General features: G+C 37.5%; 1 protein-coding gene across 1 annotated transcript in view; it reads left to right on the top strand.

Moving 5' to 3' along the window:
* The first annotated feature begins 443 nt into the window (after positions 1-443).
* LOC5579075 (ETS-like protein pointed) overlaps positions 444-25,631 on the top strand; it is a 412,535-nt gene continuing 387,347 nt past the window's right edge. Inside the window, exon 1 of the mRNA XM_021838386.1 lies at positions 444-2,067. The gene's annotated coding sequence lies outside the window, so the exon portion shown is untranslated. The remainder of the gene's footprint in view (positions 2,068-25,631) is intronic.

Raw genomic sequence — 25,631 nt, 5'->3', positions numbered from 1 at the left:
TGGGAGATTCTTCCAAGAAGAACCAAAACCATCAACTCTCGCGCACTTGGTTCCATCTCCATCATAATCCAAGCACGAGAAGAGCGGCGGCCGTCCGCGAGATGGGACGGCTTCGCGAGACGGTGTGGATGTGTGCAACCGGTCCTAGCGAGCGACGATAGCCAACCACAACACGATCGCCGAGCAGCCTACTTGGATGGGATCAGAGCTTGATCGCGATCCAACGACGTCGCGGCGCATCAATGTGTGCGTAGTTTCATTCATAAAATCAATCAGGCGACGCCGGCTCAAGCCTCTGCTCAGACTAGATCGCCGTTTTTGCTGTGCGACGGCGGCGGCTTATTGGATCGTTGTGTGGGTGCGCTTGTTCTGTTTCTGTTGATTCAGCAAAGAGCGTGTGGTGATGAATGAAAACGACGGCGCGACCTGCTGTGCTGTGTAGGATAGGAACCTACACATTCCGAAACAGACAGGCTTTACATCGTCGCACACAGTAGTCTGTGTTGAGGAGTCGTTCTGAGTAGAAGCATTTTCGGGAGGACGATCCAAGAAGTGCTTGTTTCCCCTTCTTGGCAGATAGAAACGGGAGGAGGTTTTTTGCACAAGCAAAGGACTACTTTGATCGGGGGTGTGTGTTTTGACAGTTGTTGCGCGTCGCGAAACGCAGCCTACTGAGGTGCGACGACGATTACGGGAGTGTTTCTCATTGTATGACGAGCGCAATAATACAAGAAGAGCGCCGAGGCAAAAGCAAGCAATCGCGCGCCTCTTATCAGTGACCAGTGGCTTTGATAAGGGCCCCTCAGTTTCAATGAACTGCATTGGGCAGCTAAAGGCATACAGTTCGGGCACAAGTGATGAAGTAGTGTAAAGTTTTTTGTTTCAAAATCTTGTCAAAAAGTGGAGGAACGTTTAAGGAGGAAAGTGCGGACGAGAACGAGAGTGAGTGTATCGTATTTCGCGGAGGCGACACTTTTCGATTTGAGTTACGTCTGCTTGTAGGACCGTATATAGAAGAAAAGGAAATTATTTTGATTTTGTCGGTTTTTTTTGCGTCCAACGAAGTTTTGACTCGGACTCGGTTCAAAGAAGAAACACACGAAGACTGATACCGAGAAAGCAAAAAAAAAAAAAAGAACAGAGACAGTCAAGTCGTTGTTACGAACGATGATCGCGACCAAGTGACGGGTGAAGTGAAGTCCGCTGCGAAGAAGAAGACGAAGCCGGGTGTGGATACAACTAAAGAAAAAATCAAGCTGAACAAGCGAAGTACACAACACCGTTGAAGGAGAAGCAAGGTGTGTGATCAGAGGAGGCAGGCGGCGACGAAACAGTCGGAAGAAGAGGAAAAGGGCGAAGCAAGTTTGATTCATTCATAAAAATCTTACTCGCGCTTTTTATTTTGTTGCACATACATTTATATGCGCGCACACGTTGCCGATCAGAGTAGGCGGCGGTGGAGAAGAGTTTTGTGTGGTTATTATTCGCTGTGCTCTGTGTGCGGCGGTGCTTAGTAGACGTCGCGTGTAGTGGTAGTGCGCAACTGCAGCAACAAACAACCGCACGCGTTCTGTTGCCCACCTCCCCCCTCATGATAATCAAAGGAGGCGTATGACGTGACGGGAGAAGAGTGCGCTGTGCGCGATCATCAAAAAATAAAAACGGAGTAGGCGAGAAAAGTGCGAATAAGAGGGAGAGAGCGTTTATAAAATTAGAATTGTATTTGGCCAAATTGGTTTTGGCGAATCCGCGCGCCTACAAGGGTCCGAGAAGAGTGTGGTGCAAGAAGAAGATTGCAACCAGATGCGAATTTGAAGAAGATACGACGAGTGGTGCGGTAATTGCGGGCAATGAAATTAATTCGTTACCGATGATGAGCGGAGACCGCGTGCAATTACTAGTGTAAACACTGTGTGAGGAAGATCAAGAATCCATTAGAGCGGCTATTGTTGATCAAGTTATATTTTACTCTGCCGCGCCGATTGAAAGTGGATCACGGATAGAATCAACGAGAAGCAGCCTACTGAGAGCCGCTTCGAACAGCGAGCAGCCAATCTCTTCTGGGGCGTAAGTACCGACCGACCGACCGACCGACTGTTGTTCCAATTCGTTTCAAAATTCAAGAATTTTAAAGCTGAAAACATCCGATGAATATTCCATTCCGCATTCATCATCCATCAGCGACTAAGGATCAGCGGGTTTTTGTTATTCAAATTTGCTGTTTCTTTGTTTGGGTTTGCATTTGAAATACATCGCCGTCGCTGTTGTTGGGTTACTTTGACTGGTAACGCCACCGCCGCTAACTACGATCCGCGACGACAGCATTCGCCCGCTTGGTATTCCCGAAGGATTTAAAATTCTAAGAGCCGTGGAAAATTCCTGATCAAAGTAAGCCTTTAGAATCATAATCCATTCTGTTAGGTAAAATGAGGACTTGCAGTGCTCGTTTCAGAACATGATTAGAACTGTTCATACGCCAAAGTATTTCCTAGAGCACCTCATAAGCTATAAGCTATACAAGGTTTCCTTCCAAATCGAACACCGAATATAATCCACACGTTCGAACCCACATTATTTTCAACGTAAAACTGTCGCGTCGATTGGCAAGGTGAAATAACGTGTAAAACATGTAACTCTGTTAAAGATTGACTTTGGTTCGATAGAAAAGTCTTTTACACATGATTCTAACGTGTTTGACCATTCCGATATCCATCACTAGTAGAAGTAGTTCGCCTATCATGACAAGACCTCATTTTTTCTGTCCAGCTCTTAACATTTTGATTGACATGTTCTTTTTGGAAAACCATTTGCCAGAAATGACTGATTTTACATCATCGATTGACATGTTTCACAATTAGTGAAAATTCACATGTAAAACACGTTATTTGAACTTGTAGAATGTTTTCAGTGTATAAAGATAGGAAACTGTCGCGTTTTGCTGGAATCCGGTGAAGGTCGCAGGGCTGGTAGCAGGTCTCTTTTTAGATACTTGGTCACTATTTTAATGCAAGTCTAAGAAGAGATGTCTATTTACTAGTCTTCAGTAAATGCTTCTTCACAAATTTCTCAAGGAATGGGAATGATTTTTCAAAGATTTCTTATGGAATATCATAAAAGACTTTTCCAGGATCCATTACAAACATTTCTCTAGAGTTTTCTTCACAAATTTTCACAGGATTTCGTCTATAAATTCTAATAACGATTTTTTCATGAGATTTGCTCTAGAAAATTCTTAAGCACTCAAACGCTACTATTTCCACTGTGATTAATTTTTAAAATTTTCCCGGGAATCGAACCAGAGTTTCCTTCGTACAGATTTTTCTTCAGACTCCTCCATCGATTCTTCCAACCTACAGGAGTACTACCAAGAACATCCACAAAGGTTTATTCCAAAAACCCTACAAGGATATTTGTAACATCTCTCAAAGGCGACTTGTAAACTCACTTTTTACATATTCTATGACACTGAAAGTTGATATTTGAAATGAAAAAAAAAAAAAACAATGATTGAAATCAACTATTTAAACCGTTTTATATTCAGTAGATGCGTATTTGTTGACTAAATTTATGAATTTCTTTTCGTAGAACAGGGAGATTTGAGGTTAGGGAATCGTTACTGACATCTCCTTAGATTCTTCAAAAGTTCATTTCTAATGTTACAGCAATTATTACAGTTATTCCTTCCATTATTCGTTCACAAATCTCTTCAGGGACCCCGTCCTATGTTTGGATAAATACTTTTAGGACTTTCGATACTGGCTTAGAGGAATTCTTTGAGAATTTTCTGAATGGAAATTTAAAGGAATCTCTTGAGTGTATCTGAAAGCAGGCTCAGAGGAATTTCTTATTGGAATCATAAATGAATCAGAAACAACATTTTTTGGAGGAAATTCTAAGAAATCCCTGCAGGCAGCTCTGCAGAAAGTACTGTTTGGGTTCTTGAAGATGACCTGAACGACAATCTTGGAGGAGTTTCAGATGAAGAGTTACAGATGAAAAAAATCTATTTAAGATGAGCTCTTGGATGACTTGGGACTTTCTTGAGAAATTTCTTCTAAAAAATTTCTAATGACATTTGTGAAGTAATTTTTGAGAATATCTCTTGAAACTCGAACTTCGGAATAAATTTTCGGAATAATACCTGAAGGAAACTCTGGGCAAGCACCTGAGTTGATATCTGATGATACTTCTGGAGAAAATTATGACAAAATATATACAGTGATACTTTTCGTAAGGTAAAGTTCGTTAGGAATTCAATGAAAAGCTCTTAAACACATAGTTAATGAAATGTCTGGCTGAATTATCAGATAAATCATTGTAAAAGCTTATATCTCCTGGTTTCGTTGATTCATTTTTGTTTTCTCGGGTTTGGTCTTTAAAGTTCCTATATTTTAAACACTTAGGTCTCTTTTGAGAGACTTATTCCTCTTGGTATTACGTCCTCACTAGCACAGAGCCTTTTTTTTTCAGCATAGTGCTCCTATGGGCACTTCCACAGTTATTAACTGAGGGCTTTCTTCGCCAAAGTTGCCATTTTTGCATTCGTATATCGTCAGGCATGCCTAGGGAAGTTCATGAAATTTCCATTACAAAAAGATGCTGCTAATGCAATTTTCTAAAATGTATCTATACAAAATCTCTAAAGTCTGCAAAGTGCAAAATTTTAGAAGCTTCACTGTTACGTGATTGTTCCACAGATTTTCCTGAAGTACTTTCTGGGACTCCTTCTGAAATTACTGTGAGATCCCTCCCTCCATTCGCCACAAGTTCTCCAGAGGATTTTTCCAGAATTTGACCCAGAAACCCGTGAGTACTTCAACGATTTTCCACAGAGATTACTCTGAAAAAATTTCCATAGGCTTTCCCAAAAATCCTACCAATAAGTTTCCACTTATTACCTTACCGAATTCTCCACCGTAGAAGATCTTTCAAAGATTCCTTCAGGAGCTCTTTCAAGAAAAATCCACAAAGCTGTTTCCAGCGTTTTTGAAGAAGTGAGTTTAGGAAGTTTTCCAGTTATTCTTACAGGTATTTTCATATAGATTCACTCGAGTACTCATGAACGGGTATTTCCATCAATTGCACAGGAATTCCTCAATAAATTCGACTTCTTGAAGTGTCCCTGTATTATTAATAGGAGTTTCTCCAGCATGTCATCCAATACTTACTCCTGCAGTTTTTCCAAACATTTCTCGAGTAATTTCTTAAGAAAAATCCTCATGGGTTTACATTTAAGGTTTTACACAGTTGATACTACAGCAATTATTACAGTAATTCTGAATATGCCTACTAAAATTTCCTTATGGACTCCGTCCAATGTTTGCAAACAATTCTTACAGAAGATCTTGCAGGACTTGATAGATTTTGTTAATTACCTTAGCAACCCCTTTAAGACCTTCCTAGAAATAAATTCTTTTCGTTTCTCTGGAGACATTTCTGGAAAAAATCTATAAAAACTTTGGGAAATTTGGGAAAGAATTTGGGACAAATTCATGAAGGACTCTTCAGCTAGGTATGCCCAAGAAAAGTAAAAATTTTGGCGGAAGAAATGCTCAAGAAATTTTTTCAGTGAGTTCCATTTGAATTGACATTTTTTTCAACTGCGTACTGCGATCAAAGATAAATCTCGAAAACTTATTCTAATAGACTCAAGTCAAAAAAGTATACAAACTTACTTTATCGATTCTACGTGTTTCGCAGACGAAATTCTGCACGTTGCGCTCTGAACCAACTCGATTTTTCACTTTGAAAACGTTTAATTTCCGGATTTACAAAACGACGAAAGTAAGATTCTCAACTTTCGCAACCTAACCACTACTTTCGCCGCCCCGCTGTATGGAGAGACAAAGTGACTTAACCACGAATCAAAACAAAACACTACTTGAGCCGATTTTACACTGGTAGAAAAACGTCGAAAGTAACTGAATAAATCGGCTTATCATTTTGTAATATTTTTTTTGTGCGAAATAACAGGAACTCCCTAGTTTTTGAACGCGAGCTTAATGTATGCAAAATTTAAGCGATGTACACGGTGAAAAAAAATTAAAAAGTTGATTAATTTTAAACCAGTTTTAAAAGACAGGTTGTGATTCTTCTGAATTAATTTTCTCGAAACCATATGAAAGTTACTTACGTCGATTTGAAAAAGTAATCGAGAAATGCTTTTCTTGAGCATTACTTGCAAGAAATTTCCCACGCATCGAGATAGGCGATTTCTTTTCTGTTAAAGTGCATACTTCCCATTAGGATGAATTCCTGAAGTAATTCTCAAAAGTACCTTCAGAGCAAAAACAAATTTGTTTAAATCTTGAAGAAATTCTGGACGGAAAATTTGGAAGGAATTTACTTGTTGAATTCTTAAAAATGTTCTTAACTATAATCTAGGAGAATGTCTAGGGCAATCGACAGAAGAATTGCTGGGTAAAGTTCTGGGGGACTTAGGACTTCATTGAACAATTTCGGAAATAATCTTTAAAAAATATCCTTATGGAAATTCAGATCAATACTGTGATTACCCTTAGCAAAATTCAGATTGATTTCTTGTAGGTATCTATACATTTATCTATATGGTAATGTTCATAATGGTATGAATGGTAGAAAGTTCATAAATGAATCATTAAAATGTACTCATGAGGAAATCTTTAGAGTAACATCTAAGTAAATACCTAAATTAATCTCTAGAGAAATTGTTGGAGAAAATCACGAAAAATATACAGCAACTAGCTTATTCATCGTGGCTAGCCACGTTCCAACGAAATTTTAAAGCTAAAACCACGATTCATAATGTACATGTTCGAAAGCAAAATGGCACATCAGCACAGAAACTTCTTTATCAATAGCTATAGAAGTGCTCTGAGAACATCAGTGAAGATGCAATGTCAAGAAGTTTATGATAATGGACAATGCTGTAGTTAGGTTCTAATCTCAAATTATTACAGCTTTTAATGCTGTTGTAGTGTTTCTTCTGATGGAAAGACAGTTCCAGAACAATCTACGAATCGGATAGAAGTATGTTATCTAAAATTCTCGAATATTCTACAGAATAGTTGTTGTAGTATTCTATCATGAAAGTATATTGTTGTAGTGCTTCAAAATCAATGGCGTAGTGCTCAATGATGCATTTCGGTGAAACATTCCAGAGCGTTACTGGCAGATAGACAACTTTGTCATTTTATATATTTGATATTTGTCATAATGTCACGAGGAATTCCCAAAAACAAATATTATACCGTCAGACGGGGCTACTTTTGATTCCGGGGGCTACTTTGGACACAAACGTTTTTCATTTATTTCCAGCATATATATTAATCTGAGCCATTTTGTGTTTTCAGCACTTTTATTACGCAATATATGCTCTACAATCAGGCTTGAATATTTTTTGGAACAACATCAACAATAACAGGAAAAACAATAAAATATATCAAGAAAGTCCAAACAAATATTCATAAGCTGCAAAACATTTGCTATGTTAACATTGTTTGAATTTTCCACATATCGTGGAAAGTTGTTGGGACCTTCACAAAACTATCGAATCGCAAAGTTTCAAAGAAATTTGTGATAGTGTTATGTTAAATGTTGTTGTTTTATAAAAATAAATGATCAGATGTCTTAATTTTACGACTCTTATTTTATCACAAAATGTTGGTTTCTTTGTTTTACAACACAATGAAACATAAACAAAGGATTAAGTAAAGTGATTAATTATAAAACATATAAAATTCAATTCTTACATATAGTAAACTCACAACATAATCATTAAAAAAATATTGTTTGGTCATTTATAATCTGAATCTGCTATACAAAGCACTGGCATCCTTTAACAGCTAAAAATAAACTATTCGTACCCATCTCAAAACAATTGAGAACCAAAATGCGTCTAACAAAAACAAACTTTAAATTGTTTATGATCTTGTGAATCATTATTCTTAAAGCTTCATTGATTGCACTTTGAATTAAAATTACTTTTAAGTACTGGAGTTAATTAGATTTTTCTACATATCGTTCTAATAACATTTAGAATCAGAACGAATGTTTCTGTACAAATCTTATTATTTACTTGGTAGTTACACCATTCGTTTGCACCAACTTGAACAATCTAGCAATATTAGCTGACCTTTAAAAGGAAGTCAAGTTGAAATATCATCATGTAAACTAAAAATTATGAAAAGCATGGTTTTCTGAAAAGTATTGTATAGATATGTGTAGTTTTTTCGAGTTTTACCATTTTCTAAATTTGATTTATCACTGAAAAACATTCGAAAACATTGTGATGTTACGATAATTTAAAGCATCAGTTTGAAATTTATGCTGAAAAATAATTTTACCATCAAAACATATTAATTTCTTAAAGTGTCCAAAGTAGCCCCTTTTTTGTCTTGAAGGACACATTTTTTTCGCTAACCAAGCAACTTTTTCATTTCTTTATGGATTTACCTCATATTTTGCACATTGGTTACGTACATACACAACTTAAATATTTACAAGAATTATCGAAATCCATCCATTATTCTCAGAGCTAAAAATTCTCAAAGTTGAAGAATGTGGAAATAATGTCAAAAGAAGCCCCGTTTGACGGTACTTATTTTACGAGAAGTATCTGGTCAGATTGGGGGCCCAGATAGCCGTAGCGGTAAACGCGCAGCTATTCAGCAAGACCAAGCTGAGGGTTGTGGGTTCAAATCCCAACGGTCGAGGATCTTTTCGGGTTGGAAATTTTCTCGACTTCCCAGGGCATAGAGTATCTTCGTACCTGCCACACGATATACACATGCAAAAATGGTCATTGGCATAGTAAGCTCTCAGTTAATAACTGTGGAAGTGCTCATAAGAACACTAAGCTGAGAAGCAGACTCTGTCCCAGTGGGGACGTAACGCCAGAAAGAAGAAAAAGATCTGGTCAGTTTCTTTGAGGACTCAAACTCTTATTTCCTGGATTATGTAACGTTTATTTTCGTTGTCTCTATGTTGCGGGAGGCGTTGAGTGTCGCACCGATTTTTACAGCAGAAAAACACAATTATGTGGTCTTTGATCAGCTATAAAGCTAAATTATATTTATTAGTACATGTCGGACTCGATTATCCGGTGACTCGATTATCCGGAATTTGTTTTTTAATGTTCTTGTTTTTCAATTTTTGTGCATAAATCTGAGAAAATTTGTTATTGCAATATACAAAATGAATGGTTTTGCAGTTTTTAACGTATTTGGGTTTGAAAAAGTGTTTTTTTGTGTATGCTAACCAAAACATTTTTTTTCTTGTAAAAACCCCTACTGTTCCTAGAAATAACTTCTGGCTACGACACCGCACCATATAAATAAAACAACGAAAAATGTTAATTTTTGAGTTCTTTTATCGAAGATTTCAATTATTTTCTTAGTGATTCGATTATCCAGAGTGAAATAAAAATCAATACTCCGGATAATCGAGTCCGACCTGTATAATTATTCCTTACATATAGAATCTACTTACAATTTCGGTGATATACTGAGGGAGATGCTTCCGTTCCACTCAGAGGCGCGTCCACGTTCGAAACCATGGGTAGGACAAACGTTGGAAAATATGTTGTGCACATTGAAGCTAAGAAAAATTTTAACCCTATGGAATCCTAGACTGGAAATTTCAAGTTGCCGTATTCAAAGGGCTCAAACGCAAAGGGGTGTAAGTGACATTTTGGTCGGTTTTGAGGTGAGAAAATTCTTCTGTTTCCAAGCGTTTTAAAGATATTTTCAAGTGACTTATCCGCTCAATAGACGAAATAACATGATTGTTAGAAAACTGGCTTGTTTTTATTTTTTGGCTCTCATACAATTTGTATGGAATGAAAAATTTCAGTTAAAGTTCGAAGTAGATTTTCTCAAAACTGATTTTTTTTTTCTTCTAACTCCCTCATTTTCACGCCAGACTACGCAAGTGGCTTAAAATAGGAAATTAGAGACCTATTGCCTGAAAAAAGAGACTTTAAAAGATGCAGAAAGAGGCTGTGAAGAGTCGTAACAGGAACCAAGAAAACAAAACGGAACCTATTAGAAGCCAGGAGTTCAGGCAGTTCCTTCTTGAAGAGTTTGATTCTTCATAGCATCAGAGCAGGCATTTCAAGATCCAAGATCTTTTTGGAATTACGTGATTTTTCCCAGGAATTTCATCTGAAATTTATTAAGATAAAATGTTTAGATGTTACTCCGAAAATTTCCTAAATAGTTTGAGTAGGGAATTTTGTTTTGGATGCCTCAAGAATTCAACCTAGATTTACCCAAAGAAAACCACAGAAACCGAATTTCTTCTGAGACTCAGAATTCCTCCTGAAATTGTTTGTGAATTTTTTCAAGAAAGTCTCAATTCCTCTAAGATTTTATCCAATGATTAATCAACCTTTTAAGGGATTTCCTATAAAACTGTCTTTGAGAGTTAATATAAGATTTCAACTAGATTTCTCTAAAGATGCCTTCAGCAATTCCCTCAGAGATTTCTTCTAAGGTTTCTTCAGAAATTCCTCCTGTCATACTTATATTTTCTCCAGGAAAATGCCAATGAATTATTTTGGAAGAATGAATCCGTGAAGAACTTCTAAAGAAAATTCTGAAGTTATCTCATATAAAGCTAGTGGAAGTATTGAAGTCACTATTAATAATCAATGATCTCTGAAATAACGCCTGAACTCTTGAGTAAGTTGCAGAGGATTTCCTAGATAATTTGCTAAGATAAACTTAAAAACAAAATCAATCGAATCTCGGGATAGCTCTTTGCAGGATTTTCTAAAGGAATTCCTCGAAAAACATTGGAAACAATCTCTGTAGAAGCTTGTGTAGGAATGATCGGAGGAATTATTGGGAAAATTGGTATAGTATTAGCTGGTGTGAAAACTTAAATAAACTTTCAAAAGTTATATGAGAATTTTTGGGAAAACTTTTTTTTAATGTTTGTAAAAACTGCAGGACTAATACTTGGATGAAATGCTAAAGAAATTTTTAAGTAAATAAATGTTTTTTTTCGAAGAACCCTTAAGAAATTTTGATTTATTTCTGGGATAAATCGTGGATGTATTCTTGAAGAAATCCACATGAACAGAAGAAATTCTTGCAGGCTTTCTTGAAAAAACCCACAGCGATTTTATTTTTTTCAAAAAATCGAAAATAAACCTTTGAGGATTTCCTCAATTCTGTAGAAACCTGTGGAAATCTTAGAAAGATCTCGTAGAAATACAACTACAGAACTCAGTTGAAGAGATAGTGAAAAACATATCTGGTGAAAACTCAATTATAGGAAATTACTGGAGGTAGTCACAAGGAAACCTGGGGCATATTCTGAAGAAATTCTTCTAAGCATCCTTTGTAAAATAGAATTTCTGGGAAAATTTAGATAAATCTCTAGAACAATTTTGAAAGAGATCCCTGTAAAAGACCCTGGAAAAATCTAAATAAAAACTCTATGATAATTAATGAAGCTATTCTTAAGGGAATCTGAGATAGAATTCATGAAGAGCCTGTTGGACTCTTTAAATTCTCTGAAGCATAGTTTAATTTATTTTACAAGCTTTCTGCTGATCTTATTTTTTATTTTATTTTTTTGCTAAATCGTGGGTAGGACAATCCTTTGAGTGTCCTACCCAGGTGTTTTTGTGCGTAGTACATGTCCTACCTGTCCTACCCACTTCCCGCGCCACTGGTTCCACTTATCAACTTCCTCACACTAGACTATACTATTTCTTCTTGCACGTCATATACTTGTCTATAGACAGTATATAGTCTATAGACTATAGCTGGGTAGAATAAGTTTTTAGAGATGTTCCAAGAAAATCAAATGCATTTACATTTGAAGTACGCAGCTTTGCGTAACACTCTTTTTGATTACTGTTTGTGGTATTCGACAATTACTTTTGGAAGGGACTTAAGGACCTTTTTTTAGACCTGAGTTTTCTAAAGTTCTTGTTTTCAAAATACTTAGTCCCTGCCAGCCCTGCTGAATTCATTTTGGATAATGTGACCATTGGAACCTTTCTTTTTCGCCTTTTTTATAATTATTGTTGTTATAATGATCCAATGTCCTAAGACTAATTTAACTGAAAATTTGCTCGACTTCTTTTTCTTGGAAAGATTCTAATTCTACATTTTATAATATTGGTTGAAATCTCGCAAATATCTGCTAGGAATTTTTGCTCAAAGTTATCTAAAACAATTTTTACCAGAAAAATAGCATATGTCGAGTCGAATTTAGCTTAGAAACTGTTCAGAATTTTCGTTAAACATCTTTCAGAATTACTAACGTTTATCCTTTCAACAACTTTAATCATCTAAGTTTTCAATTGTTGCATAATATTGATGCCAATGGTCAAATTCGATAGCAACTCTTAACAGCCATAAACTTTGCAAACATTGTCAAAATAATCTTGAAATTCACAGTTATAAACCCGATTCTCAAAACGGCGAGTAACCGTTTCTTTTCCAAATCATTCATTGGCCCTCTGCTTAAACCGGCCAAGCGGATCTCTCTCCATCAAACAACTGTTAATGTGTTTTTGAAATCAGTTGATTTGACATTTGGCGCTCGGTCAGTGCGTCTCTCTCTGTGAGATGCTAATGACTCTCTCTTGCTCATTCGTTGTAAACAAAAAAGGCCAAGCCTTGGGCCAATGCACGCTAACAAATATCAAGTTAGCATATGAAAAAAGTAATGTCAATCGAAATTTTTAAAGTTTTCTAAAATAAAATCAATTTTTCTGGCAGCTTTTAGAATAAAATCAATAAATCACGTGTGTTATAGTAAATCGTGCAAGAAATCACATTGAGTGATTTGAATACTGAGGAATAGGAATTGAAAATATAGTGAACAATATTCACATCAAAGGAGATTGGGCAAAAATGTATGGAGTTTGGTCCCGGAATGTACACGGATGACTCATATATCATTTGAAAGATCTAAATGAGACAAAAAAAAAGTTGATATGGGGCCAAAAATATCCGTCGTGGGAGAAAAAAGTTATGTGTACTGGAATGGTGGAAAAAGAGGAATGTTTTGGACAGTTTTCTATTCAATTATATTTGCTTGCGCAAATGTTTTGAATTCGTGCCTTTAAATGTGCTTAGGTATATTTTTATTTTAATTGTAAATATTTCAAAAATGTTGTGATTTGACACAGATTTTCACAACGTTTTGAGTTGCTGAAATGTGAATACTTAAAACATACGGAGATAAAAAATATAAAGATATAGGTATGAGCGTTTGACAAACACCTCACTTTAAGTAACAGTTGGACACTAATATTAAATCGTTTTACCCTATTTCAGTGTTCTAGCAATATGTTTGTATAAACCGGCGTTTTACTCAGGAAGGATTTTCCAGACTATATCCGTTTTAACATTACAGTGGTTGCGTTATTGTATTCTGTACTACACTGGAAGAAATACCTCGCTTATCGTACACAGCTTTAGCGTGCTAGAAATCCGTGCGACAGTTTCCACACTAATATCTTTGATATCAATAACATTATACTAGCATGCTATTGCTTCTAAGAGAAGGCGATCATTTGAACTAGAAGTAACTGTTGTATTTGACTGTTTGTGAACAAACTGCCAATAATCCGACCAGAACCATTTCAGTTCGTATCAATATCAGCTCCATTGGCGACGCCTGAGCACATGTGGCTCCACAAATGCTTCGCTAAGAACGCTAAATACTCATGAGGATTTCAATAATGTGAATGTTTAGAAGTAATCATACCATCTTCTAGATCTGCGCGACACAATTGATTTGGGAACAGCTTTCATCGTGATGAGCGGCATGCAAAAACATGAGATCGGATGGTGGTCGATCAACAAAAGAATGTGCAGGTTGAGGATCAACAGTCGATCAACGGATGATAACAAAGACGCACCTGAACGCAAGTAGGACCGCTACCTATGTTTCCACGTCAAGATCATTATATGAGATTTGAACGCCAAGATAAGGAATCGAGATGGACGATTGGGAAGATCAGTGCTCTCGGACTGGCAAACATGAATGTCCAATGCTTGATTGTATTTCCGCCTCCAAGAATATGGTCATTATGGTAGCACCTACTTCCAAAATAACCTCCTGTACCAATGGTGATCGCCACAGTTATCCACAAGCAAATGGAATTTCGAATCGATCAGGTATTGCTTGATATATTGCACATCTTCAACATAATCATCGTTAAAAACTATCGTGGTGCTAACATTCACTCCACCCACTACCTGATAATTATAAAAATGAGCTTCAAACTTCCTGTCGTTAACAATGAACGGTACCGACGCCCACCTCAGCATGACCTTCAGCGTCTGAAGTGGACGGATGTCGCCACAGCATCGTTCTACATCTCTAGCAAGCGTAACCAGAATAGGTTTTGCTTGCTGAAACCCTTCTTGGCTGTTGTACTACAGTAAAAGTAGCCATCAACTCACAGATGGAGTCATTGTGCGTTGAACGTAGTCTATGGTACGATTGGCTAGCTGAAAGGTTCGAATTATTCTAGAGGAAAATAACATAAGCACCATACGCAGAAGCGGAAGCAGCAGACTTGTGTTGATGACACAGAACCAGTGGTTCAAGGCTAAGGAGAGCATTTCTACGTCCGAATGTTGGACGAAAGCAACCAACCAGATCCCACTTTGAGTGAAGTTAAGGATGACGTTCAACTGCTCAAGAATAACACAGCAATTGCTGAGGATGGTATATGAGTGGAACTCATCAAGATGAGCCCGCTTGTCTGCATCGGCTGATAGTAAGAACCTGGCAGACATAACATCTGCAAGAGGAGTAGAGCCAACGGGTTAAATACTCTATCTACAGAAAACGTTAGTGCTTATCTATCTGTCTTTTCTTCTATCTGTAATACATTGTCAAAGGTTTGCACACAAGTTACTGAAGGATAATAGACGAAGAGAGAGGTAGGAGATAATATAAGATATGCACTCATTAGACAAAAATAATGTCATTGAACTCTACGTCTTTCGTATACCAACTTGTAAAACGATAATGATTGACATTTTAATTTAAGATTGGTTGGATAATGTAGGAGTAGAGGTGATACAAAACATCCACGTATGCAGTATACAGCGCGAGATGATTTATACTAGCGAGCTAGATTATCATTGATATAAATACATGAAATCCTACAACTACGCATTTACATAGAGGCTGCGTAGCATTTAACAATGAGCATTTCAACTCACATTAAATTTTTTTTTATGCTGATGATGTTGTTCATTGATCTCTTCGCAAAATCCGTTCTGTAGAAATATTTACTTCAGCAAATAAAATTCAGTTCTTTTATAAGACATCACACACTTTTCTTTCACCGCTGTTTCCCAATTATTTTTCATCGAATGAGGCTGACTTTTTTACTCGAATACAAGTCGTAATATTACCTTATTACGAACAAAAATATCGTAGAGGTCGGTTAAAAAGCCGTTAAGCATTTTGGTTTGTATAATGTGGGTAGCAGGGTCTAGAAGAAAACTTTACTGAATAGCACATATGTAATTTAAAACGATTTTTAATGTTATTACGGTCTAACATCACCATGTAATGTTTTCATCTTTGAATCAAAGTCCTAATTCACTTCTTTAAAACATAGAGCATTTAACCATTATATAGGTGCAGAAAAATATATGTTTTTTTTTAATCGATAAAAACTATAGCAAAAATATAATAATATACATAGAAAATTCATCTCAAACCATGCGGAATAATTTTTTTCTCCCACGACAGATATTTTCGACCCCATACCAACTTTTTCTTGTCTCATTTAGATCTTTCAAATGGCATATCAGTCATCTGTGTACATTCCGGGCCCAGATTTGCCCAATCTCCTTTGCTCAGAACTAAAGATCTGAGGATTGGCCCTTTTGAATTGTTACACGAGATATCTAGCCTCTAATATACATGTTCCATGCATTTGGGAACAAATTTGCAGAGAATTGTTAAAAAGGACGACTCCAATCTTTTACTCTTTTGATTTGCCAAATCGTGGCGTTCTGGAGTGACTTATTATATTTCTCAGAAACTGTACCTCAAATTTATCTCAAGAATCATTTTTTTTTTTTTGTTGTGTCAGAAATTCTTCCAGAATCATCTGCAGTATATCAATGATTTATTTTCTAAAAAATCTGCCAAAAATGTGTCAACAATCACCACAAAAAAATTCCTGCAAATGTTTACACAAACTTGTCCTAAGTCCTCTGTGACATTTACAAAATCTTTAATGAATATCACCCAGTAAGTTTCTGTTTATAGTTTTGGCAAAAATTGTTTTCTGTTTTCTGCAGTTAGGACACTGCAAGTTTTCCACCGACTGAAATTGGAGATCAAAAAAAGTTAGTCTAAAAAGAGTAGGGAAATCTCCAATATGCCATCTAATTAAATAGCTCATAACAAATATGCCAAACAACTACAACTACAAGGAAATGTGTTTTAGTTTGTGGGTATTTTTCACAAATATATGTAGTTTTGTAGTCCCTTTTGGTAACTAGCTTCATCATTTTAGTCACTAAAATCACTATTATCTCGCTATGTGGCCGCTACCAGCCCTACAAACAGAAATCCGTTTGAATTTCTGCTTGGTTTTCGAAATACTTCTACAAAATCGTTCCAGATTTCTTAAACCCGTAGTTTTGATTAATTTTCTTACGGTTTTCCTGGAGACGTTCCTGGAACAATAGCTGGACAAATTCTATGAAAGCTTATATGTTGAAAGTTATTCAAGTTATGTCTAACGTGTTGGGAAATTTTCATTAAAATCGACTGAGATCTAGCCTACCACAGTTGATACTTTTGTTTGAAAAATCGAAAAAGTTGCAAATATGTATTGTCCAATACTGTATCTCAAGAGGAATTTGTAGTTGAAATCTTGAAGAAATTCTGAACGAAAAATGCTGCTAGAAATTCTAAGAAATCTCTGGACGCATTTCTGGAAAAAGTACTGTTTGGATTCTTGAAGATATTCTTAACGAGAATCTTTTGGTTTTTTTTTGTTTCCTGTTTTAGCTCTTTTTGATTAATTTGGTCTTTTTTTCTGATGACCTTAGATCTAAAGGTCTAAGGTCTCTATTTTCTCAGTTCTATGCTCAGTGATGCATGCTCAGAATCCCACAAAAAATGCTGCTCGAAATCCTTTCGGATTTCTGTTCATAATAGTCTCTCATTTCGACTTCAAATTTTTCCTCGAAAAGATAAAACTATGCTAGAAATACACTTGCAATTCAGCTCAAATATCTTTTGGAATTAGAAATCTTCTCTACGTCTTGTGTTTGCCTCTTGAAACCGAAAATTTGTTCGAATTTTTTCTTAAAATTCCTTAAAAGCTGGAGGACTGCTCGAATCTTCAAAATTTAACTGCCCGGCACCTTCATAAATTTCCACTCTAAGTTGTCTCAAAAAATGCTTAACAGAGATCTAGGAGGGTGTCGAGTCTGAATACTAAAAAAAATATGCTTACAAATGGAGAACTTTGAGCAAACATCCCTTGGCATGACTAACATCAGGATTCGAGCATAATTCGTAGTTGATTACAGATAGAAATCAAAGAGGATTAAAAAGTAGAAATCCAAAAGGATTTTAAGCAGAAAGCTGCAGTTTTGCTGAAAATAGCCATGAATTTCTGCTCTAAATCATTCAAAATACCGTCAAAATTAGTGTTATCTCGGAATCTGAATGTGAATCGAGCAATAAATCCTTATGGATGGGGATTTTAACTTCAAATCCTCTTGAATTTCTGCTCGAATCCTCTTTGGATTTCTGTTTGAATTCCTCTTTTTTTCATTTCTACTCAAAATTCTTCAGGGTTTCTATTCATAGTTCTCTGAGATTTGTTTCTATAAGAAATCCTCTTGCATCCGATGAGAAGCCTTCCCAGCTTTTGCTAGAAGCTTTCTCAGCTTCTGATGAGAAGCTTTCTTAGCTTCTGATGAGTAGCTCTCTGAGCTTGTGATGAAAAGCTCTGTGAGCTTCTGTTGACTAGCTCTCGGAGCTTCTAATATGAAACTTTCTCAGTTTTTGAAAGAAACTTTCTCAGCTTCTGATAGAAGCTCTCTCAGCTTCTGATAGAAGCTCTCTCAGCTTCTGATAAGAAGTTTTTTCAGCTTCTGATGAGAAGCTTTCCAAGCTTCTGATGTGAAGCTTTCTCTGCTTCTAATAAGAAGCCTCCACAGCTTCTGAAAGTAGCTTTCTCAACCTCTGATAAGCAGCTTTCTCATCTTCTGTTACATGGTTTCTAAGCTTCTGATTGAAGCTTTCTCAGCTTGTGATGAGAAGCTTTTCCAGCTTTTGATAGAAGCTTTCTTTGCTTCTGGTAGAAGCTTTCTCTGCTTCTAATGAGATGCTTTCTCAGTTTCTGATGAGAAGCTTTCTCAGTCTCTGATGAGAAAATTTCACAGCTTCTGATTAGAAGCTTTCTCAACTTCTGATAGAAGGTTGCACTGCTTCTTGTAGAACTTTCGCTGTTTCTGATGAGAAGTTCTCCCAGCTTCTGTTAAAAGCTTCCTCAGCTTCTGATGAGGAGCTTTCTCAGCCTCTGATGGAAGTTTTCTCAGCTTCTGATGAGAAGCTTTCTCAGCTTCTGATGAGAAGCTTTCTCAGCTTCTGATGAGAAGGTTTTTCAGCTTCTGATGAAAATCTTTCTCCACTTCTGATGAGAATCTTTCTTCGCTTCTGATGAGAAGCTTTCTCAGCTTCTGATTAGAAAATTTCTCAGCCTCTTATGAGAAGCTTTTTCAGCTTCTGATGAGATGGTTTCTCAGCCTCTAATGGAAGTTTTCTCAGCTTTGGATGAGAAACTTTCTTAGATAATGATGAGTAGCTTTGTCAGCTTCTGAAAAGATTTTTCAACTTCTTATAAGAAGCTTTCTCAGCTTCTGAAAGTTGCTTTCTAAGCTTTTGAAATTAGCTTTCTCAGCATCTAATAAGAAACTTTCTCAGCTTCTGATAAGCTTTTTCAGCTAATGAGATCTCTTACTAGCTGTTTTTCTAGTTCTTAGTCTTTAATTTGTCTCTCTCATCAGTATTCAAATGGAAAGAACCAAATAAAGCTCTTATAGATTTAGAGATTTTAACTTAGATATCTGCTGCTGAAACCTGAAAATAATATGAGAAATATAAAGACACCGATGAGAAAACTGGAAAGAGATCTCATCTTTATATCTTATCAGCTTACTCATCAGTAGATTTCTAACTGCGAACCTAGAAAAGGTCTCTCCGGACAGCTCGAAAACTATTGAGAAACCTACAAAAATAATGTTGATAGATCTAGTAAAAAGCTGGTGAGCTGGCTTGACAGAAACTCCTCTGCGATGCAAAGATGAGACGATTTTGTCGTTTTTCTGAGGAGTAGAAACTGAACTCAAAATTTTCAACACAGATCCTCGAGCGATTCGAGTGAGAGTGCAAAAAAATGAGAGTGTACCGCCCGAACAAGACAGTCCTCGGGGAGTTGTGAGAGCATTCTTTTTTGATGGAAGTTTACTCTGTTGTGTTTTGTACTCCATGATCATGAATTTCTGCTCGAAATAATTTCAAATACTCGTACGAAATCGTTTAAGATTTCTCGAACAAGTGGTAATGATTTTTAACTCTAAATCTGTTCAGACTTCTGTTCAAACTAATCTTGGATCATGAAGCTATAAATTATTTTGAATTTAAATTTATACTCAAAATTCTCTTGCATTCGTGCTTAAAAAACTAAGTGTCCTTCTGCTCGAAACCTCTTCGTATATCTGTTCGAATTCTTTGTTTCAATTTCTGCTCGAAATTCTCTTGGTTTTTTACTCAAAGTTCTCTACTAGAAACCCAGTTGGATTCTTGCTTGAGATCCTGTTGCATTTCTACTCGGAATCCTGTTGAATTTCTGCTCGAAATAATCATGAATATCTGTTTCAAATCCACATGGACATTTGTTGAAAAACCTAGCTTGTTCCTAGGAGCTCTTAGTTTCGTTTGAAATCGTCTTGAATATCTGTTCGAAACTCTCGTGAATTTCTGCTCGAATCTGTTGTTTTTCTTGTTTCTGCTCGAAATTATCTTGGGTTTTTATTCAAAGTACTGTTTGATTTCTGCTAGAGATCCTCTTGTATTCAAGATAGAGATCCTGTTTGATTTCTACTAAAATTCCTGTTGAGTTTCTGCTCCAATCCTCTTCGAGTTTTGGTTCGAAATCCTTTTTCTTATTTCTACTCGATTTTTTCTTGGACTTTTACCTAAAGTTCTCTTCGATTTCTACTAGAAAATTTTCTTGGATTTGTGCTTGAGATCCTATTGCATTTGTGCTTGAAATCCTGTTGAATTTCTGCCCGAAATATATCATGGATTTATGGATTTTCCTCATGGATATCTGTTGAAAATACTCTACTCTTCGTTCGAAATTTTTTTCTCAAATTTCTCTTGGATTTCTACTAGAAAATTTGTGCTGGATTTGTGCTTGAGATTCGCTGTTCAAAATCTTCATGAATATCTGTTGAAAATACTCTTGGATTTTCGTTCGAAATTCTCTTAGATTTCTGCTAGAATCCTTTTTGGATTTCTACTCAAATCGACTTTGAATTCCTTTTTTCCTACTTAAAATTCTCTTCGGTTTTTATTCAAAATTCTCTCGGTTTTTGAAAAGAAATTTGTGCCTAAAATCCTATTGGATTTCTGCTCGAAATCCTGTTGAATTTAGCTTCAAATAATCTTAGATTTCTGCTCAAATTCTTGTTTTTTGCTTCTCCTCGAATTCTCTTAGGTCTTTACTCAAAATTCCCTTGGATTTCTGCTACACTGAGGAAACGGAACGTATGAGGTACATAAGAATTTCTAATGGAATAACGACATAAGAAGTATTTTGTTTTTCATTCGAGAATCTTATAACATTCCACAACAGACTTATGAAATAACACTCATTACATAGACAGATATAATTCCATAAGAAACTCTTTTTGGATTTCAAAGCCATTGATCATTGGCATTCATAAGACACTCTAATGGAGTACGATTTTCTTAACAATTTCATACGAAAATCTTATGAAATACGTGGAGAGGTGCTAATAACAAAATATTCACGATTGAGATTCATAAGCGCGCGTATGACAATGATTAGTAACACTTGTGAAAAACAGTCGACTTCCTATCAAAAGCCACGTAAGAATTTCATACGAAATTCTTTTGGAATAAAGACATAAGAAGCATCTAATGAGATTCATAAGAAAAACTTGTGAAGTTTCATCGATCATTGCGTTCATAATACAAATAGGTATAATATCATAAGCCACTCTTATGAAGGATCATAGATATCAATTATGGAATTCTTTAGGACCATTATGTATTTAGAGAATCGCTCTTTGAATTTAGGAAAATAAAGATATTCATAAGATCTCTAATAATAACGACAAGAATTTCTTGTGAATATCGGACGTTTTGTGTTTCATAAGAATCTTATGAAAGAAAGAATACCAGTCAAGAAATCAATTCACAAGCGTTCTCTTATGAAATTCGTACGCAATTTCTGGCTCAGTGTAGAAATCCTCTTGGATTCAAGCTTGAGATCCTCTTTGATTTCTACTAGAACTCCTGTTGTGACTCTGCTCGAAATAGTCTTGGAATTCTTGTTTGCACATATTTGTGTGAACCATTTTTACCGTGTTCAGCCGATGATAATCGCACAAAACAGTAGCCGCATTCGCGGCAGCTCGTCTGTCTACGCGCCCAATCATCCACGGCGAAAACATAAGATTAATCCTTATCAATTTCCGGCGGGCAGCCAGCCCTCGCGTTGCATTTTGCAGCTAGAGCTTTGCCAGAAAGGAAATACTCAAGGCCGGCTAGTGGTGCAAAAAAGCGCACCCAAACTCCCGGTTGCACCTTGTTTCCCCGGTCGAAGGCTACTACGATGATGTGCAGCCGGGAGCAGCAGGGCTGTGCAGAGCACAGTAGGCCATTATCGTCACGCACATTTTTTCTTAAGAAACTCACCGCCAACTTGGGTGCTTGCTCGCCACCGTAAATGTCAACCGCGATGCTTGACGCGGCGTCAGGTTTTCGGCCGTCGTGATCGAGTCGTTGAAAGGGAAATGTCGAAGGGAATGGCAGTTTTTTTTTCTGGGGTTATTTTTGTCAATGAATGGGAATTTTGGGTGTCTGCCGGCCGCCATTCAGTTGCTTAACAGTAGGCGATGCAGGTTTTTGCATCCTGCTGTTTGGACACGTGGTGCGTGGATGCAAGGTGCTCCGGGCAGTAGTGCCAGATGTTTCCATCAGATGGCTTGCTCTCATGAAAGACTGAATGGGAACTCTTGGGCAAATTTCTTCAAAGATTGTCTGAGAAAAATTAGAGAAAATTCACGATTTATTTTTGCTGGAGTACTTTTTCACACAAAAAGCTTGGGCAAAGTGAGAACTTGTAAATCATTCGCCTTTTTGTTTGCGATTTTCTCAAATTATAGAAACCTTATCTATGAAGCAGAAAATCATATCAACAATTCTGACCACCAAAGTATTGATAATTAGCAGCTTGTGCAGTCTCAGTTTTCTTAAGAATAAGCTGAAATTTTGGGAGGACACTCAGAATTTGATAGTCATCAGAAACCTTGTTTTCATTGGAAATAAGTACAACACATCCGATCGAAGTAGGCTGTATTATGCAATACAAATCTTCAAGCTTTGATCTGCAAACAACACATTCTGCCATCGCCACAGTATGCATCCAATTTCGGTGCGAATCGGCGATGTTTCTTCCCTCGAATCATCAGCGAGAAGCATAATTTACAGTACTTGTGCTCATTGTTGTCAATCATTTAATTTTATCCACTCAAACGCAACGCAACAAGTTTAAATTATCCCGCAAAAACCGCGCGCCATTGTCGTTGTCGGACAAACGAAAGGGGGAGATGAATATTCCAGCGGCTACTGCGATGCGCTGACATCCAACCCATCCAAGCATCATAAAGTTTATGTATCTCTGTAACTGAAACATGCCAAACTTCTATCTCGGAGAAGGGGTTTTCTTATCGAGTATCAACACGAAAAAAAAGCGCGACGATTTTGTCGTTCGGTTGGCACTTTTTTCGCCGAGTTCTACGGCGCGCCCGATAAGATAAAAATGTAATACGCAGCTGAAATGAGTTCAGGCTTCGTTATCACACAGAGTGATTTTCATTACGAATGTGAGGTTAAACAGAAAGAACAGAGTAGGCCATCAAAAGGCTCGTGGTTGCTTTGTTTTTCTTTCGCGAATCCATTTTGAATGTGACGTAACAGATCGGATGCGATGGTTTGACGTTGAAATCCGATCAAATAAGTCGGTCACCATTCAGGTGTCAAAAGTAACACGACGTAAATATTGTGATGGCGACAAAATAAGCAATAAGGGGGGTTTTCAGCGAAAATTCCTATCCGATGACAGTTGCGCGGTCAACAAACATTGCAACTAACGTCACACAAAACGTGTCATTGTTGGGCGGCATTGGCTTTGGAAACCATGCGTTCAGGCCGAAGCGCGTCGTCGTTTACTCGACTCCCTGACGTATTGGAGGAACGAATCCGACGAGGTCATTACGTGATTCCTTCGCTCGCACGCTCTTCCTCCACTAGATACAGATACAGATTCAAGCCAATGTTTGCTGGTTTTCTCTATGATGGTTCTCGATTGAAGAGTGGCAGGTTGACTCATCAGCCACCCGACCGACCCTCTTCGCCTACTTGGATTGTGTTTACTTGACTCTGTGTCTATAGCTTACGTGTAACGAAGTGTTGCATTTCGAGGAGGGGATTCACAGCCGTTTTATGAGGATCAAGGTTGCTTGGATCGGCTCCGACGTGGCGTGGTTTGTTTTCGTTTGCCGATTTGATTATTTTCACTAATAGTTTCGAGCCGGATCGTATTTATTTTAGTCCGGAAAAAAAGTGTTGATCCAAGTAACCGTTCCTCGGAAATCATTGTTTACAGCTGTCATTTTCCAATATAAACTTATTTGTGGAGGCATGCACTGTCAGAAGGTGTCTACTGCCATCCATAAAACTGTCTGACAGATCTGGCGGCGACAGTTTGCACACCATTTTGGTAATTAGTTACCGAAACGGGTCAACAAATCTGCGCCGAACTTGACTGTCATATAGATAAGGATCAGCGCTCGGAACCTTTCTTACTTTCATTTCTCGTTTTTTGCTCAAGATTCTCCCTGTAAAGTCACCATGAACATGGATAAAACTCGACGAAAGCAAAACGAACAAAACTCTGTTTCTTTCCCGAAAACAGGTACCCGAGTTCTTTTCCCGACAAAAAAGAACCCTGATCCCCGGATGCGAACCACAGAACCATGAAACGCAACGAAAGGGAATGAGAAAAGGGAACTGTTCTACCTACCAATACCTACAGTAAAACATTCGACGACTGGATCTGCCCGTTCCCGAAGGTGCTTATTAAACCGTCGAAACCCTCCAATTAGAAGGGCTTCACTTTCTTCCAGTTTAATGCGCGGGAGACGAGACGACCCGAAACCGATTCGCGCGATCGATCAAAGCAACCCTGGATTTGACCCAAACCTGCTCTCTCTTCGCTAAAACAGCATTTCAGCAGAAGGCTTTGTTTTTTCAGAGTTGGATTAGAACCCGAAAGAATTACCAATCGGTCTCGACCAATTAGTGTGTCCTCGCTGAGCTCAGGTGGTGCCAATTTCATAACCTCTCGCCCCTTTGCTTTCTCGTTCTTTTTGCGTAACAAAAAGGCGAACGAACCACCGTGACAGGTAGCACTTCTGACCCGACTGATGAACAATGCAAATTGCGTCGAGGACCGAAGGAGGCTGCGACGATGAGAGCAACCGAAAAGCCGACCGTCTTCGTCGCAGCAGGCCACGACAGGAGCACAGGTGTGGGCACAGAGCTCGGCAAAGATGAACTCTGAATATTGTCGCTCCGCCACCAAACCGGATCGCGCCAGTGAGACTCGCGGCGCGCCTCAACTCGAGCGATTTTGAAATCAGTTTTTAAGCGTGGCGCTGCATTCTTACGATGTTTATGAACACAGCGCACTATTCAAATATTAGTCCTAACGCTTGGAGATCAATTTCATTTGAATAACAGAAAGTTTTTTGTTCTGAGGGATTATTGAAAAGTTGGAACATATTCTTCTGGAATTTCTCAAAATTAAGAACAAAATCTCCTTCGAGGACTCATTCGGAATCCCTCTTTGCCTAACCTAAAATTCATCTGGAGTTCATCCAGAATCTTTCGTGGATTCATTCGGATGAACCCATCTGGAAGACTAGTTCGGAATACCTATCGGGGTTTTATTAGGAACTTCTCTTAGGGAGTCGTGGATTCATTTTAGGAATCTCTCTCGAGGATTCCCCTTTCGGGGATCCATTCGAAAACCCTCTCGGGGATATATTGAATTTATACGGAATGCCTATCAGGGGGCTTATTCATTTTTTTGTCAGGCTTTTTTTCGGAATCCATCTTGAAGAATTGCCCAGAATTTCTGTCGGAAATTCATTCGGAGTTCCTCTCGAGGATTCATCCAGAATCCTTGTAGATCTCTGTGGATTCATTCACAGATTGGGTTCACATTTGGATTAGATTATTATTGGATTTGGATTGGATTTGGATTGGATTTGGATTGGATTTGGATTGGATTTGGATTGGATTTGGATTGG

This window comes from Aedes aegypti, chromosome 1 (assembly GCF_002204515.2).
Source record: "Aedes aegypti strain LVP_AGWG chromosome 1, AaegL5.0 Primary Assembly, whole genome shotgun sequence".
Lineage (NCBI taxonomy): Eukaryota > Metazoa > Arthropoda > Insecta > Diptera > Culicidae > Aedes > Aedes aegypti.
This window is presented reverse-complemented; position numbering and strand designations above follow the sequence as displayed.